This window comes from Macaca fascicularis, chromosome 7 (assembly GCF_037993035.2).
Source record: "Macaca fascicularis isolate 582-1 chromosome 7, T2T-MFA8v1.1".
NCBI classification, from domain to species: domain Eukaryota; kingdom Metazoa; phylum Chordata; class Mammalia; order Primates; family Cercopithecidae; genus Macaca; species Macaca fascicularis.
Genome location: NC_088381.1, coordinates 157,597,756 through 157,612,775, shown reverse-complemented (window position 1 = coordinate 157,612,775; position 15,020 = coordinate 157,597,756). Strand labels below are relative to the sequence as shown.

At 43.6% G+C, this 15,020-nt stretch overlaps 1 protein-coding gene across 36 annotated transcripts in view; it reads left to right on the top strand.

Annotated features, from left to right (window-relative positions):
* Positions 1-3,224: 3,224 nt before the first annotated feature.
* Positions 3,225-15,020, top strand: part of FOXN3 (forkhead box N3) — a 466,688-nt gene continuing 454,892 nt past the window's right edge. For all 36 annotated transcript variants that reach the window (XM_005562000.4, XM_073998052.1, XM_073998047.1 and 33 more), the window contains exon 1: positions 3,225-3,363. The gene's annotated coding sequence lies outside the window, so the exon portion shown is untranslated. The remainder of the gene's footprint in view (positions 3,364-15,020) is intronic.

Here is a 15,020-nt window from a genome sequence, read left to right as displayed (position 1 = left end):
ATCTTCTTTTCTTCCTCCACTCCTCCAGTCCCCTTCATTGGCCATATCCAGCCACCAACCAACTGACCCAAGCGTCTGTGAAACTCAGCCTGCCAGACACAGCTCCTGGCAACACAGAGCAAAGGGCAGGCCTGGAATGGCTTAGAAGACAACTGGCCCAGGACCAGGGCAGTTGGTGTTTGAATATAGAGCACCAGTGATTTCAGTGCCCGTTTGGAGGTTCTAGCAGGGGAGCACAGTGATTCATACACCCTTGACCAAAGCCCAGTCCTCCTCTATCAGGGATGGTCGTCCTCTTCAATGGAGTGCACAGTTTCAGGAGGGACACAGATGGAGCGGTGAAGGAGAAAGGGGACACCTGCCTAGCCAGCCAGATCAGCTGAATCAACCCTAGAGATCAATGGGATGACAGATGTCGCAGCCAGATTGCCCTCATATCCCCGGTGTCATGATTTTATGGCTCCACTGGTACCACTGCACTGCAATTGTTTGCCTGTCTGTGGGCTCCATACGATAGGAGTGCTTGAAAACTTTATTTTTTCTACCCAGAGCCTAGAACAGTACCTTGCTCAACATTTGATACATACACAATTGGATGAATGGATGGACAAATGAATGAATGAATGAATGAATGAATGACAGTTTCTTCTGACCAGTACCTCTTCTGGTGTGCTCTAGCTTTGAGCTAGAGGTGAACTCAGCTCACCACCAGCATTTCTTCCCAGCATTGCTTCTCATCATTTGCTACTGGGGCTAAGATTGCTTTGAGCCTAGCATTTGCAATATTTGCCAGGCACATGGATGGTGTGACTATAAAGTAATTAGACCAGTTTTCAACAAAGGGATCAAATGAATTCATCAAGTACGTTTTGCTTTAATCCTTCCAGGAAGGTCAGACACATTTTCCAATGTATAGCCATGCCTAGCCCCGTCCTTGTGAACTGCACGAGAAAAGGAATGAATCACTTTTCAGCATGAAATGTTTCTGTTTTTTTTTTTTTTTTTTTCAGTTAAATGTCACCCAGCCCGTCACCTGGCTGGCATTTAAGGACATATCATCAGAGAAGTTACATTTCCTTTTGGCAGAGAGGAGGAGGAAGGGGTTGGCCACACACAGAACTGGGTGTTGACTTTACCATGGGTGCAGGAGGGCTGAGAAGGGATGTCCTAGAGACCCATCAAAGTTCCAGGGGTCATCAGGTCTGGACAGAGATACCCTGGATCCCACGAATAGGCCACCTTATATATGAATTTCCAGAGTTTTTGAGGCCTTTCGGTGCTGCGACTGCTCATAGCAACCCAAGTTCAATTTGAGAAAACGCTACTCCTCCATGTGTCAAGTGGAGTCAGTTCTTAATTTCTGATAAAGAGCAAAAAGACGTACGGGGGATGAGGCATTGCTCAGCCTCAGAGTTTGAAGTTTTCTGTCTGCCAGGTTGCCCTGGGCAGCTCCAGGACAGAAATCTGACCAGTGTGGGTGGGTCTTCCTAGCCATCTTTCTCATTTTAGCAGAGACTAACATACTTCCAACAAGCCTCATATTTCCTTGCTGGCAAATTGCTGCTCTGAGACAGGTAAGAAATGATGACTAAAAAAACCTACCTGCATTTTTGTTTCAGATGCTTCATTTTCCACAGTACTTACAGAGAGATAGTTGGGAGGCCAGGTGATGCACTCAAAAAACAGGGCTTGTTGGAAGCAGAGACAGGATGGGATTCCAGCTGCTCTGCTCACCAGCCATGTGATTTTTGAACAAGTCAGTTTACCTTTTGGGACCTCCAATTTCTCATTTGAAAATTGCAGATTATTGTATCTGCTTTCTCACAGAGATGTGGTAAAGATCTCATGAGATGTATGTGCAAGTAATTTAAGATTGACAAGTGTAACATATGACAACCAGTTTTTTTTTGCGTGGATACAAGGCATCAGAGAAAGTGCCTTTGATGTTTAATTAATACTAAAAATCTTCCATTACACTTGTTTAGCTAAAATTGGAAAGGGGGAGGGCAAGAGTACTTTTCAAAGGGACTTTTTCTGCTTCAAAAATAGAAATCAGAAAGCACATATTTGATTTTCCTTATGGTGTAAACCACAGTGCCATTGTTATTAGCAGTTTTACAGAATTGTGACCTTCAAACTTGGTGATACCAAAGACTGAAAAAAAGCTCCCAGTCTTGAAGCCTTTCAAACAGGCTTTTCAAACTAAAGCACTTTTATTTTGAATTAAGGGCTAATAGAATTGTCCTCTTAAATGAGCACTTGCAAGATTAAAAGTTGCTTTCCAGGTGGGCTGCAGTAAATGAATGTGCCAAGAGGTTGCTGAAAGCTCTTTTAGGGGCAAACGAGAGGAATCTGATATGAGTTCATGTAACAAACACCCTTTCCCCTTTGTGAAAGAGAAACCTGGAATTTACAGTCTTCCTAATTGTACACGAGCTGATTTGTGTATACATCTAGGATCATAATTTACTTTCAGTTTACTGAATTTGTGAATTTTTGCATTTGTTTTAATTTGTAATTAAGTTTTCTCTATGAGGCACGCCATATGCCACCATTAATTCTTTCTCGTTGATTTCTTAGGAGATACATGAGTGCATATTTTGATGCAATTTTTGAGGTCTTTTGAAAATCAAATGACTACATGTTTAGCCATATGGGGCTTTGTTATTTAAAAGAGCATATTATAAAGTAAAAGAAAGCGAAATGCAAAAGGGCCTGTCAACAGGGGGAAAATATTGGGAAAAACAGTTTAAAACATTGTTTTAACCACACGCATTTTCAACCTTTTTTCTTTTTAGCATTATATTTTTGAAATCTATCTTTATCGATCCCGTACCGCGTCTCACCGTCTGTGAACCGCCAATATCACCAGTGCACCGGGCAAACCTCTGTCTGCTAGGTACTGCCCTACGCTTATCCTGGGGCTGCAGATCCTAGCATCTGCCTTCTAAGAGTTCAGTTGGAGCCAATGTCTTTCTTTTGAACATCTTGTGCCAAGATTTGAAATTAAGCTCCAGTTCATCCGCACACCCCGCGGCCGCTTTCGCAAGGGGCCGAGGGGGTGGCGGCCTCGCCCGGGGACTCGCGGCGCTGGGAGCTGCCTGCCCTCGGTGCGGGCTGCAGACCGGGCCGCGAGGCGGGCGCGCGGCGCGCACTAGGACCCAGCAGGGCTCCAGGCCCGGGTGGGAGCCGCGCCGCCGACCCCGGGCGGGCGCCGGGCGCAGGAGCCGGGGTTCCGGCCGCGATCTGCTGCAGCTCGGCCGGGAGACGGCGCGACCCGGCGGCGGGGCCACCCGCGAGTCCAGCGTCGCCGCAGCCCCCCAATGCGGCCGCGAGAAGCAGCGGGGGGGCAGGCGATCGAAGGTAACGAAAATGGGGCTCATTTCCTGCCTCCTAATCTGCTCGGGTTTAGCATTGCCACGAGAAGCCCTCCGTGTTCAGGCTGCTGCATTTTGGGGCACCCTTTGATTTTTTTTTGTAGGTGTCCGCCCCCCTATTTCCACCTGGTTTCAGATTGATTTATAGCTTGCAGCCCAAATGGGAAAGATCCAGCCATGGCAAGTTGCTTATTTTCATTAGTTTTGTCTCAAAAGTAAGTTCATTAAAAAAAAAAAAAAGTTTCTTAGGAATGTGTGGATAGTCGCTTTTTAAATTAAAAAAAAATTGCAGACAAATAGATATTTATAAAAATAATCAAATAATTGATGCAATTCTGTTAATTACTTTTAGGGAAGCCCACTTCTGTGGGCTCCCCGGGCGTTACTTTTATTTTCAAGGAAGGAACGTGTTAAATGTGGAGTTTGTTTGGCTGGGCAGAGTTTACAGCATTGCTGTCGCAACTGTTTTGCTATCAATTATAAACAGTGTCAAATCTATGGGCAGTTTCAGCCTCTTTTCAATACTGTAACGGGTTATCCTGATATGACATCTATAGATGAGTTTCCACTGAGGGTAATAAGATTTCTCTTTTTGGAGAAACATTGTTTTGAGGGGAAAACCATGATTGCCGGCTGGGAAGGCTGAAGAGACTATTTTTCATGCTTTGTTTATACTCCCGGGATGACATTTGGGGAAGGGAAATGCAATCTTTCTCGGGAGCTTTTAATTGTGGGATTACAAATTTATTTAATTTATTAGTTTCAATTGGTTGGGCTCGGGGAGCCCTCCGTCACAGGCTGTGCTTAAGGTGACACATTTGCTAGCAGTTGGGACACATGATTGCAAATGTAAAATGTGCCTCACCCGAAAGGACTGGTCTGCTGGAAGCTCCCGTGTGGAGCTGTCGTAGGCAGGGTGCGACTGGCTCATTGAGGAAAAAGGGAATCGTTTTCCTTAGCTAAGGAAGACATCCTGTTATATTCCTTTTGTTCCCTGTTTTTCATTGATCGCCGGCTCTGCCTTGGAGAGGAGAGCAGCTCGGAGGGTGCAGAGCTCTGAAGGCTGCAAGAATGACTGGAGCCCACTTTAACTCTCACACTGATTGGTCAGTTAGATTGAGACTTATGAAAACAGTCACCCAAAACCTTCTTTTAAAATCGTGCTGTAGTTTCACGTAGCCCTCTTGTGCACAGATTTCTTGCAGGGTCGGTTTTTCATTCGGGTGCAGTTTGCTCGAGATACCTTTATGTTTAATTTTTTTGTTGTTTCTATCTAGATAAAGTAGGCCATTTTGGTGACAAATTTCTTTGCAGACGTAAGCTACTAGCTTACACGTATAGATACAGCACTTTACAATACATTCTCAATGATTTCTGCTCATAAGTTGTAGAATGCCAAGTTGTTCAACTTAGAATATTGATTCCTAACTGGTTTTGGATCTGAGTCTTTAAAAAGGACCATCAGTAGATGGATGCTTAACTGTATCATTACTTTGATAATTTAAGTGCCTTGTGCATTAGCACGTTTCATGCACTAAGTCTAAAACTGTGACAGTGAAAGGAAAAGACAATGAAAAGAAAACAATCAAAATCAGCCTGCACACTATTCTAAGAGATTGTGGCATCTGCTTTGAGGATAATGCATTTCACATCCAAGAAGAAGGGCATTCTGCACCATATAAAAATATGAATTAGTAAACATTGTGCAATGTTGTATCTGTAACACAAACCGTAAACATCTTCATTTGAGCCTTTAAAGCGATTTCATTAAAGAAGCACTGTCCCAGAAGTTGTTAAATGTATAAACACTTTTCTGATTGGCTTAAAAATTTAGACACAGGAAGTGGATTGTATCTAATAACTGATGAGTGGAGACATGGTTGTCATGGAAACCGAGAGGAGTAACCCCACCCCACCCCCACTACACATACATACTCTACCATGACCACCACTTAAAAAGAAACAAAAACAAAAACAAAACCTGCATGTCATCACAGATGCCTGGAGAACATGTTGGCTTCTGTAAGCTTTCCCACAGCATCTGTTGAAACCTGAGATCGTGCCTGTCAAATCAAGGTCATTTTACAACAACAACCAAAAATGTGGTCTCCTAGATTTCATAACTGTATTTTTATTGGAAATATTTGAGGAAACAGCCTTAAAGCAAGGATGAGCCCCCAGGCTTACTTTGCATTTTGCCATCTCTGAGCTGTGCAAGGGAAGGCTGAGAACAATGTATCTGAACACTTAATTGTGGAATCAAACTGATTTGTGTGTCTACTGTTAGAACAAAACTCTTTTGAGAGTCAGAAAGGTTAGAATGTTACCTGTGGATGAGGAGTCATCTGGGGAAGTTATAATGAGGTGTTTTTTACAAGAGGGTTCAAAGTTGAACTCAAGCAATGGAACTTACAGACTGGTGGCCTTTTAGAACCCTGCTCTAAGGCTGCGTTTGTGTGTGGGGTGGTGGGGGTGGGGGTAGGGGGGTGAAGGGGAGGGATGAAGATTGCCTGGTACTTTGGGAAATATAAGAGAGGGTGTTCTCAGAAGCTAACCAGGGAAAGGAAAATCTAAATGAAAATAAGAACTGCTTCATAATTGTCATTATTATTATCCAGTTGACTTATGATAGAAAAGTTTACTGTTTTGTGGTTGGGAAGAGTTCTTTTGTTTTTAGGATAATTGAGACGTTCCCAGTATCAAAATTGCAAATATTTCCAGTATCTTGGTAATGATTTCCATGAGGACTATATAGAAAAAAGTTTGGAGACCTCCCCTCCCCTTAGCCTCCACCCCGCCCCGGTTCATTTTGCTAAGCAAAAAATAACCAACGAGGCCCTGTCCTAAATTTTGACTTTGAGGATCAACATTGAACCTTGTAAAATATAAAGCAAATACATTCCTTATATTTTTCTAATCTTGTTAATGGCAGTCTTCAGATTTTCTGTTCTTGATATTCATTTAGAAATGTCTTCCTTCAAGTCATGGCAATTTAAAGCATTGAATAGCTTTATCTTAATTAATAATGGTCAGTTTTAAAACTTGTTCAATTAACAATTTGGTCTTTTTAAAAAGCAGGAAATTTCCCTTATTTTCATCAACTAATTGCATGGGGAGTGGGGAGGAAAAGAATCCTAACTCTATTTTAATGTTTATTTAATATTGTGCATGTATGCCATAGAAATATGTACTTTAGAAGTTAAATATTTGACAACATGGGATTATGAAATATATGCTAAATCACCCAGATATTTAACTGATTGGGACTTGGTAAAGAAGATTAAGTTTAATGGCACAACTGGTCTCTTTTAGCAAGGATTTCCTGTAGGGAGCTTTCTTATCTACCAGTGTGTTCCTTGGCAGGAAACATGTCAGTTGCTTGTTTTTACAAACTGAAGGAAGTGAATGGGATTTGTTGGTTTCTAGAATCTACCTTCATTCTCTATTGTCTTTCAAATAGTTGGCTCAGAACACTTCATTTCGAAAGGGGCTTTGGAGGGGTACAATTGATTCTCTGCAAACCTGTGGCATTTAGGTTTATTTCTTTCTGATTTTGGAATTAGGAAAATTGATCATGGTACGACCATGTGCAACTTATTTTCCTAATACAAATGAACAAGATGTTCAATAACATTCCAATTCATTTTCGGTTGTCAGCTAGTTACTCACATACTCACTGAAGCTGCTGTTTTTGGATGGCTATGCCAAATTTCTCATAATTATTCCAGAATACCAACCAAATGCCAGTGTCGATTTTGGATTAGTGTAGAGAGGTAAAGAGAAAGAGGCAGCGTCATCCTTCTCATTGCTTATAACAAAAGGTCCATAAAGAATACATGTCAGGTATACGCCATTCTTGCTGATAGCCAAAAAAAAAAAAAAAAAAAAAAAAAAAAAAAAAAAAAAAAAAAAAAATCGAAATTGGGGATGGGTTGGCTAAATCCAGTTTATAGTACACTTGAGAAAAACGAATTTTAACTTTGAAAGGATTTGCTGTGCAGAAGTCTGGATTAGGTTCTGAATGTTGAAAATGAGTATATTTAATTGCTTCAATTCCTAGATGTTTCAAATTCTGGAAGAGGAGAAAAGGGTAAGCTTCTTTAAAGGAAAGTAAATGCATCCACCTCCATTTGCAGAGAGCAGCCTGGTGAGGGAGGTTAAGAGTGCCTGAGGGAGACAGAACCATTTCTTGCAATGGTTTGCACACATTTTCGTAGACATCATTTTTGTTTTATACTTAGCACCAAATAGAATCTTATGCAAGACCCTCATGTATGAGTCAAATAAAAACAGAGCTGCTCTGAGGGAACTAGGAGCCCAGAGCCTGCTATTGTCACCTGGGTTGTGCCCAGGGCACACTCTAGAACCCAGTACCACCGTGTACACAGTTTGCAAACCACTGCTTCTAAAATGTTCTCTAAAGAAGACCTTGGGGAATTGCTTGCAGAGCCCTGGAACCTCTTAGCGAAAGAGAGAACTTTTGCCTTGACAATTTAAGAGGCCGCTTGTGCCCATAGTGAGTAGGGAAAAGGTGGCAATTAGTGATGTGATACAGTGTACCCTAGGAAGCCTATGTACATATAGAAAAAGATGACTGACCACAAGCATGAAAGAGCCCTAGCCCAGTCTATAATAAGAGGGAAGGCATATTCTTAGGGGTTACTTATAAACCAGGGCTCCTTTTATTTATAAATTATAGGAACATCATATGGGGATGTTTGAGATTAGTTGGTTATAATTTTGCTGGAATACATGGCTTTATTCTGTCACCACCTCAAGATCTGTTCTATCACTGTTATTCTATTAGTCAGTGAAAATAATTTCATATGAAGTGTCATTCATGAAATGAAAATTTGCCAAGCTATATAAATCTGCTTGGCAGACTCAGTAGTGTTTTGAGTGTTGAGTAAAATGATAACACACAGATGATATTTGCATATCATCAAATATATTCACATTCTCTCCTCAATGATGAGATTGTTCTGAAATGGCATTATTGAGATCGGGCTCAGTTTTCCCCCTTCCATCCCAGAAGCTGTCAGTATTGAGGATTTCTAGGGGTGGCAAACAGAGGAATCCCCTTCAGTTCCACTCTTGCTTTTCACGATCACTAGATTCACCTATGCCTGGTATGGAGGTGAGAAATCAGGAGATTCTTTATTCAGGCAAACCATAGTAGAACTGTGCTGCTCATGGCCACAGCCAACCTCTCTGCATTGTTTCTCAGAGGCAGCTCAGTTGAGAAGTCTATAGAAGTAGAAAGGACAGACCCTTCTGTACATTCCCCGGTTACTTTCATTGTGCTTGCCATGTTTCTACTACCGGCATGGGGTTAGAGATGACAATTAAAATAATAAGTTTTCCAGAAAGCCACAGATCTTCCAACAATTTTGCTGGGAAAAAATTATATATAAAATATTTCCTTTACAAAGATGAAACGAGCATAAGGACCAAATACTTGGCTGTGGTAATGATGAAATGATCGAAATGATCGTGGTTAACTATTGAATTGTGTTAACTGATGCTTTTCATGTTGAGGCTGTTTAAAGCTATCTCCTTCCTCCTCCCACCTGCATTTCAAAGAAGAATGAGTGTGTAACCAACAGAACCGTCCCAGGGCGTATTCATGATAATGGAGCAGTGCTTCTTTGGGAGTGAGCATTAAGCTCCCATGGTTTGGGGGACTTTCTTTTTAAACTGAAGGATACATGCCAGTTACCAGGACCTTGCTGAAGTTGCTCACAGATGGCTTCTCCAAATGTGTGCCTAGTACCATTGCAGTGCCTTTGCAGGTGCCACTTTCTTAAGGTTCAGAGAGTAGCAGGTCCCACTTGGAGACAAATTTTAGTATGTTATACAAGTTTAGATTTTAGATCATGTAAGAGTTTTTTCTTTTTTTTTTTTTGAGACAGAATCTTGCTCTGTCACCCAGGCTGGAATGCAGTTGGGCGATCTCAGCTCACTGCAGCCTCCGCCTCCTGGGTTCAAGCGATCCTCCTGCCTCAGCCTCCTGAGTAGCTGGGATTACAGGCGTGTGCCACCACACCTGGCTAATGTATTTTTAGTAGAGATGGGGTTTCACCATGCTGGCCAGGCTGGTCTCGAACTCCTGACGTTGTGATCTGCCCACCTCGGCCTCCCGAAGTGCTGGGATCACAGGCGTGAGCCACTGTGCCCGGATTTCTTTCTTTTTTTTTTTTTTTTGAGGCAGGGTCTCACTCTGTCACTCTGTCACCCAGGCTGAAGTGCAGTGGTGCAGTCAGGGCTCACTGCAGCCTTGAAATCCCGGGCTCAAGCAGTCTTCCCACCTCGACCTCCTGAGTGGCTGGGACGACAGCCGCTTGTGTACCACCATGCCTGGCTAATTATTTATTTTTGTAGAGATGGGGTCTCCCTATGCTCCCCAGACTGGTCTGAAACTCCCGAACTCAAGTGATCCTCCTACCTCGGCCTCCCAAAGTGCTGGGATTACAGGTGCGAACCACCACACCCAGCCAGTTTAAGAGATCTTGTTGCTCTCTGAAATTTCCTAACTCAGCAAACTGAATCCTTTTGCAGCCTTTAAAATAAAACAGTGACTCTATAATGACTATTTAATAAATGTCTCTAAATTAAGGCCATCATGTTTCTTGTGGCTAGATTCAGTATTTGGAATGGCCTCTTGACACTTCTGGGGAAGTGTGGCAGTACTGGGTGATACAGAAAAATCACATCATACTAGCGAGGGGCCTTCATTTATCAGATGCTGCTGTCTGCATTATTTTATTTGGTTCTCATATTAACTTAATAATACTGCTACTAATACCTAATGAGAAGATGCATTAATGTCCCATTCTACAGATGAAGAAACCAAGGCAACCGTGTTCCCAGAGTCACGCATTCTTTGGTACCCGCCTATTAATAGTTCTCACTGTCTAGTCCCCTGACTCCAAATCCCAGGCTTTCCCCCGAGACTGACCACCTCACAACTGTTCCTCTGACTGTTTCTATCCCAGGGTTGAAGACTTCCCCTTCCACACTGAAAATGGAGTTCCCTTCAGGGGGGAAAAAATATGCAGGATGGGTTGGGGAATATTTGCTGTAATTCCCACCAGAAATAGGATTTTACTTCTCGACATTCTGTGTTCTCACGTCTGACCATTAGTGATGGAAGGGGCTTTTTAGATCCCTTGTCAGTGATTATTTTTATTTGTCTTCATCTTTTGATTTTCTCTTCATCCACCCCTGAGCACATTTACCTGCTTGGTAAATGAAAAGTCCTAATTCCAGAATTACCCAAAGATTATACCCAGTCTAACTGGGTATAACTGGCAGCATGTCTAATACACAAAACAGACTTCCTAGACAACACTCACTTTTACACTTGGTCTGAATGGCTCGACAAACTCAGGTGTGCAGATACACTGACATCACCTTGATTTCTTTCAGAATAAGAAAAAACTGACTTAAGTCAGCAGATCAGCAAGATTTTCAGTCTTCTTTTAGGGGCTCCCCTCTACCCCTAAATCATACAAAGTCTGCAGAGACTAAGTTAGGGTGGGGTTCAGCTTGATGTTTTCATAGAGTATAGGGGACACTTACAAATTAAATCATCACTGGGTATGCCACTGTGCCTCGTATACATGTGAGCAGCTGGAACTGGCCATGGAACAGATGTAGACATTTTCAGTGAAACATGTGTCTGCTGCTTTTCTCATTCTCTTAAAGAGATCAGGTGAATGATCAGAACTGGATGGAACTAATTAATATTTCACAGGTCTGATTTCACATATTTCACATGTATGAAATTATTTTAAAGAATTCATCAAGGAAAATGCCAAAGACATATGCACAAATTGGGGGAAACAAATCGTCCTCACGTTCATTCAGTGAGCAATTATCAGGCACCTACTGCATACCAGGAGCTGTGCCCCTATGATAGGCATACAAGGGTGAAGAAATCATTCCCAGACAGACTATCCCCTGTTCTGTAACTCTCATGGGCTTCTTAACTGGAAATATCTCCAAATGTGGCTCTTTTGAAGTTCATATTCTAAGCAGATAGAGACGGACTGAAGTGCCACCTTCCTGAGATCCTTCCTGGAGATATTATGCCTTTGGTTTTCATTTAGAAACAGACCCTGCAAGGAGGATTGAAGGGTGGATGGTTTACTTGGGAGACCGTCCCAGGAAGACACCAGTAGGTGCAGGAGAGGGAAATGAGGAAGGGAAGGCAGCCAGTCGTGAGTTATCCCATCAGATCCACTGCGGGTGGTGGAACTCAGCCGCACTAGGGCACGTGGGGCGCCGATGCCAGCCACTCTGCTTTCAGTCATGGGTTGAAGACTGCTCTCAGGGCATGTTGATCCCAGTACTTGAGATCTATGAAAGCTGTCAGAGTAGTCTTCAGCCAGAGAAGGTTCTCAGGAACTTCCTGATGCCATTCGTAGCAGCTGGCAGTTGGCTGGCATGCCCTGAGATGGTAAAGCCTGCAAGCCACGTGGCCAGGCCATCAGCAGGTTCTGCTACCCACTCTTTCCTCTTCAGCTCCTTCTACAGTTTTGCAACTATAGATGTTTTAGAATAATCATTTTTGATAGTACCTTTAAGTTTCAACATGAAGATCCTGGCAGAGTGGTTTTTCAGTCTGAAAAATGGGAACAGGAGGAGTGGCACAAGTTCAGAGGTAAGCATTCAGGCAGACATTATCCATAAGGGCCGCCATTTTTTTCTCCCCTGGTTACAACCATGATCCTTATTTCCCAGGCTCGAAAACTTGGACCCCCCCTCGTTTTACACCCCAGGGCTTCTTGTTGCTTTCTTTAAAATCCACCCCCTGTTCATCTCCACAACTTTTACTGGTGCTTCCCTCCAAAAAAACTACGAGTGACCTTGATTGTGCTCTGGAAGACTTCTGTCCCTAAAACTCTCTTGAAATACGGGCTTTGAAGCTAGACTTCCTGTTCTCAGACCCCCTCTTGCCACTTAACAGCTGTGTGACTTTAGGCGAGTTACTTAATCTAAGACTCAAGCCTTAGGTAGTATTTCCATAAGTACTATGGAAATAAAACTCAGTAATGTGGAAATCCTGAAAGGATTATTGGGAGGACTAAATCACGAGTCCCTGAACAGCACTTGGCACGGAGCCTGGCACGTGGTTGCAACTCAAATTATTGTAGCTATTTTTATTGTTATGTTGTCAATGTTGTCTTCCTTGTCTACTAAGAACCTTGATGCCAGTCTGGGCAACATGGCGAAACCCCATCTCTACAAAATACAAAAATTAGCTGGGTGTGGTGTTGTGCACCTGTGGTTCCAGCTACTCGGGAGGCTTGATGTGGGAGGATTACTTGAGCTTGGGAGGTTGAGGCTGCAGTGAGCCAAGATTGTGCCACTGCACTCCAGCTTGGGTGACAGAGCGAGACCCTGTCTCAAAAAAGAACCTTGATGACTTCTCGTTGCCCAGTCTACCAAGTCTCTCTTTTTCTGCCTAACTTTCAAGTTCTTTTAGAATCTTGCCCCACTTATTACTGCTCAGAGAATGCCCCAGGATCTAGTCGGTGTCTCTTCACCCCTGATTTTGTCTACAGTGAGCCTTCCTCCCCAACACACAGCCATTGATCGTCAAGAGAAAGAATAACTTTTGATCACACCCATTAAAAAACTTAGTTGGATCTGCTAATCCAAACAGTTCCTTAAGATAATTCTAGTCTTCCTAGGAAAACAGTGCTTATTCCCCCAGGTTGTCTCGCCTACCCCACCCCCAGTTATTGGCCTATGACAGTGTGTGTGGGAAGGAATGTCAACCTTGCCCTTGCGTTTATTTCTTATGAAGGAGGAACAAACTCAGGGTCCCTAGGCTCGGTGGCCTCTGGTCTTGGAGGCAAGGTTTCTTGCCTTCTGGGAGCTGCTTGTTTAGCTATATTAGAAGTTGAAGTCTGTGGTTTTATAACACATAGTCTAGTCTAGTGCTTTTCAAAGACCTACAGTAAGATATAGATATATTGTGTACACCACATATATGTATGTATACTGTGGATAGATGAAACTACAGTTTTTATAATATAGCATATAAGGCTGGGCGCCGTGGCCCAGGTGGCCCATGCCTGTAATCCCCGCACTTTGGGAGGCTGAGGTGGGGGGATCACGAGGTCAGGAGATCGAGACCATCCTGGCTAACATGGTGAAACTCCGTCTCTACTAAAAAAATACAAAAAATTTGTCGGGCGTGGTGGCAGACGCCTGTAGTCCCAGCTACTCGGGAGGCTGAGGCAGAAGAATGGCGTGAACCTGGGAGGCGGAGCTTGCAGTGAGCCGAGATCGCGCCACTGCACTCCAGCCTGGGCAACAGAGCAGACTCCCTCTCAAAAAAAAAAAAAAAAAAAAAAAAGGAGATTGAGCCCATCCTGGCCAACATGGTGAAAGCCCATCTCTACTTAAAGATACAAAAATTAGCTGGATGTGGTGGTGTGTGCCTGTAGTCCCAGCTACTCGGGTGGCCTAGGCAGGAGAATTGCTTGAACTTGGAAGGCGGATGTTGCAGTGAGCCGAGATTGCACCACTGCACTCCAGTGTGGTGACAGTGATACTCTGTCTAAAAAAAAAAAAAGATAGCATGTATAGTTGAAGCATAAATTTTACAAGATTTAGTCATTCTTGCTACACTTAATCCAGCTTGACCTACTCCATTCTATTTTAGAGAAAGAAAGATTGGTTTGGTTCCAATAAGTGATCCACGGTTTGCTAAATATGTTAGCCTGGTCATCCTCTTGGCTTTATCAGAATTTATGTGGCACTCCCTGCTGACTAGGTCCCACCTCTGTGCCCATGGGCAGCAAACTTGAGTCTTTTTTTTTTTTCAAGACAGGATCTCGCTCTGTCATCCAGGCTGGAGTGCAGTGGGGCGATCTTGGCTGATTGCAACCGCCATCTCCCGGGTCCAAGCGATTCTCCTGCTTCAGCCTCCCGAGTAGCTGGGATTACAGACATGCACCACCACACCCAGCTCATTTTTTGTATTTTAGTGAAACCCAACAGGGTTTCACCATGTTGGCCAGGCTGGTCTTGAACTCCTGACCTCAAGTGATCCGCCCGCCTGGGCCTCCCAAAGTGCTAGAATTGCAGGCATGAGCCACCTGGCCTCACCTAAACTTGAGTCTTAGCCACTCCCTCTATCCAGCCACTGACTTGGTGGTATTTGAATGGGGTCCCCTCTGCTGGCCACAACAGATCTTGAGGCAAGCTCACTGTTCTCCAGCATCTTAATGCCTTCTGTTTGCAAAGGTGGCTGTACGAGTTAACACCCTCACCAACATTAAGTGTCTCTGTTATTTCATGTTCTCACTGATATTTAATATTGTCAGACTTGGCTGGGCGCGGTGGCTCACGCCTATAATCCCAGCACTTTGGGAGGCTGAGGCAGGTGGATCATGCGGTCAGGAGATCGAGACCATCCTGGCTAACACGGTGGAACCCTGTCTCTACTAAAAATACAAAAAATTACCCGGGCGTGGTGGCGGGCACCTGTAGTCCCAGCTTCTCGGGAGGCTGAGGCAGGAGAATAGTGTGAACCTGGGAGGCAGAGCTTGCAGTGAGCTGAAATCACACCACTGCACTCCGGCCCGGGGGACAGAGCGAGACTCCGTCTCAAAAAAAAAAAAAGAA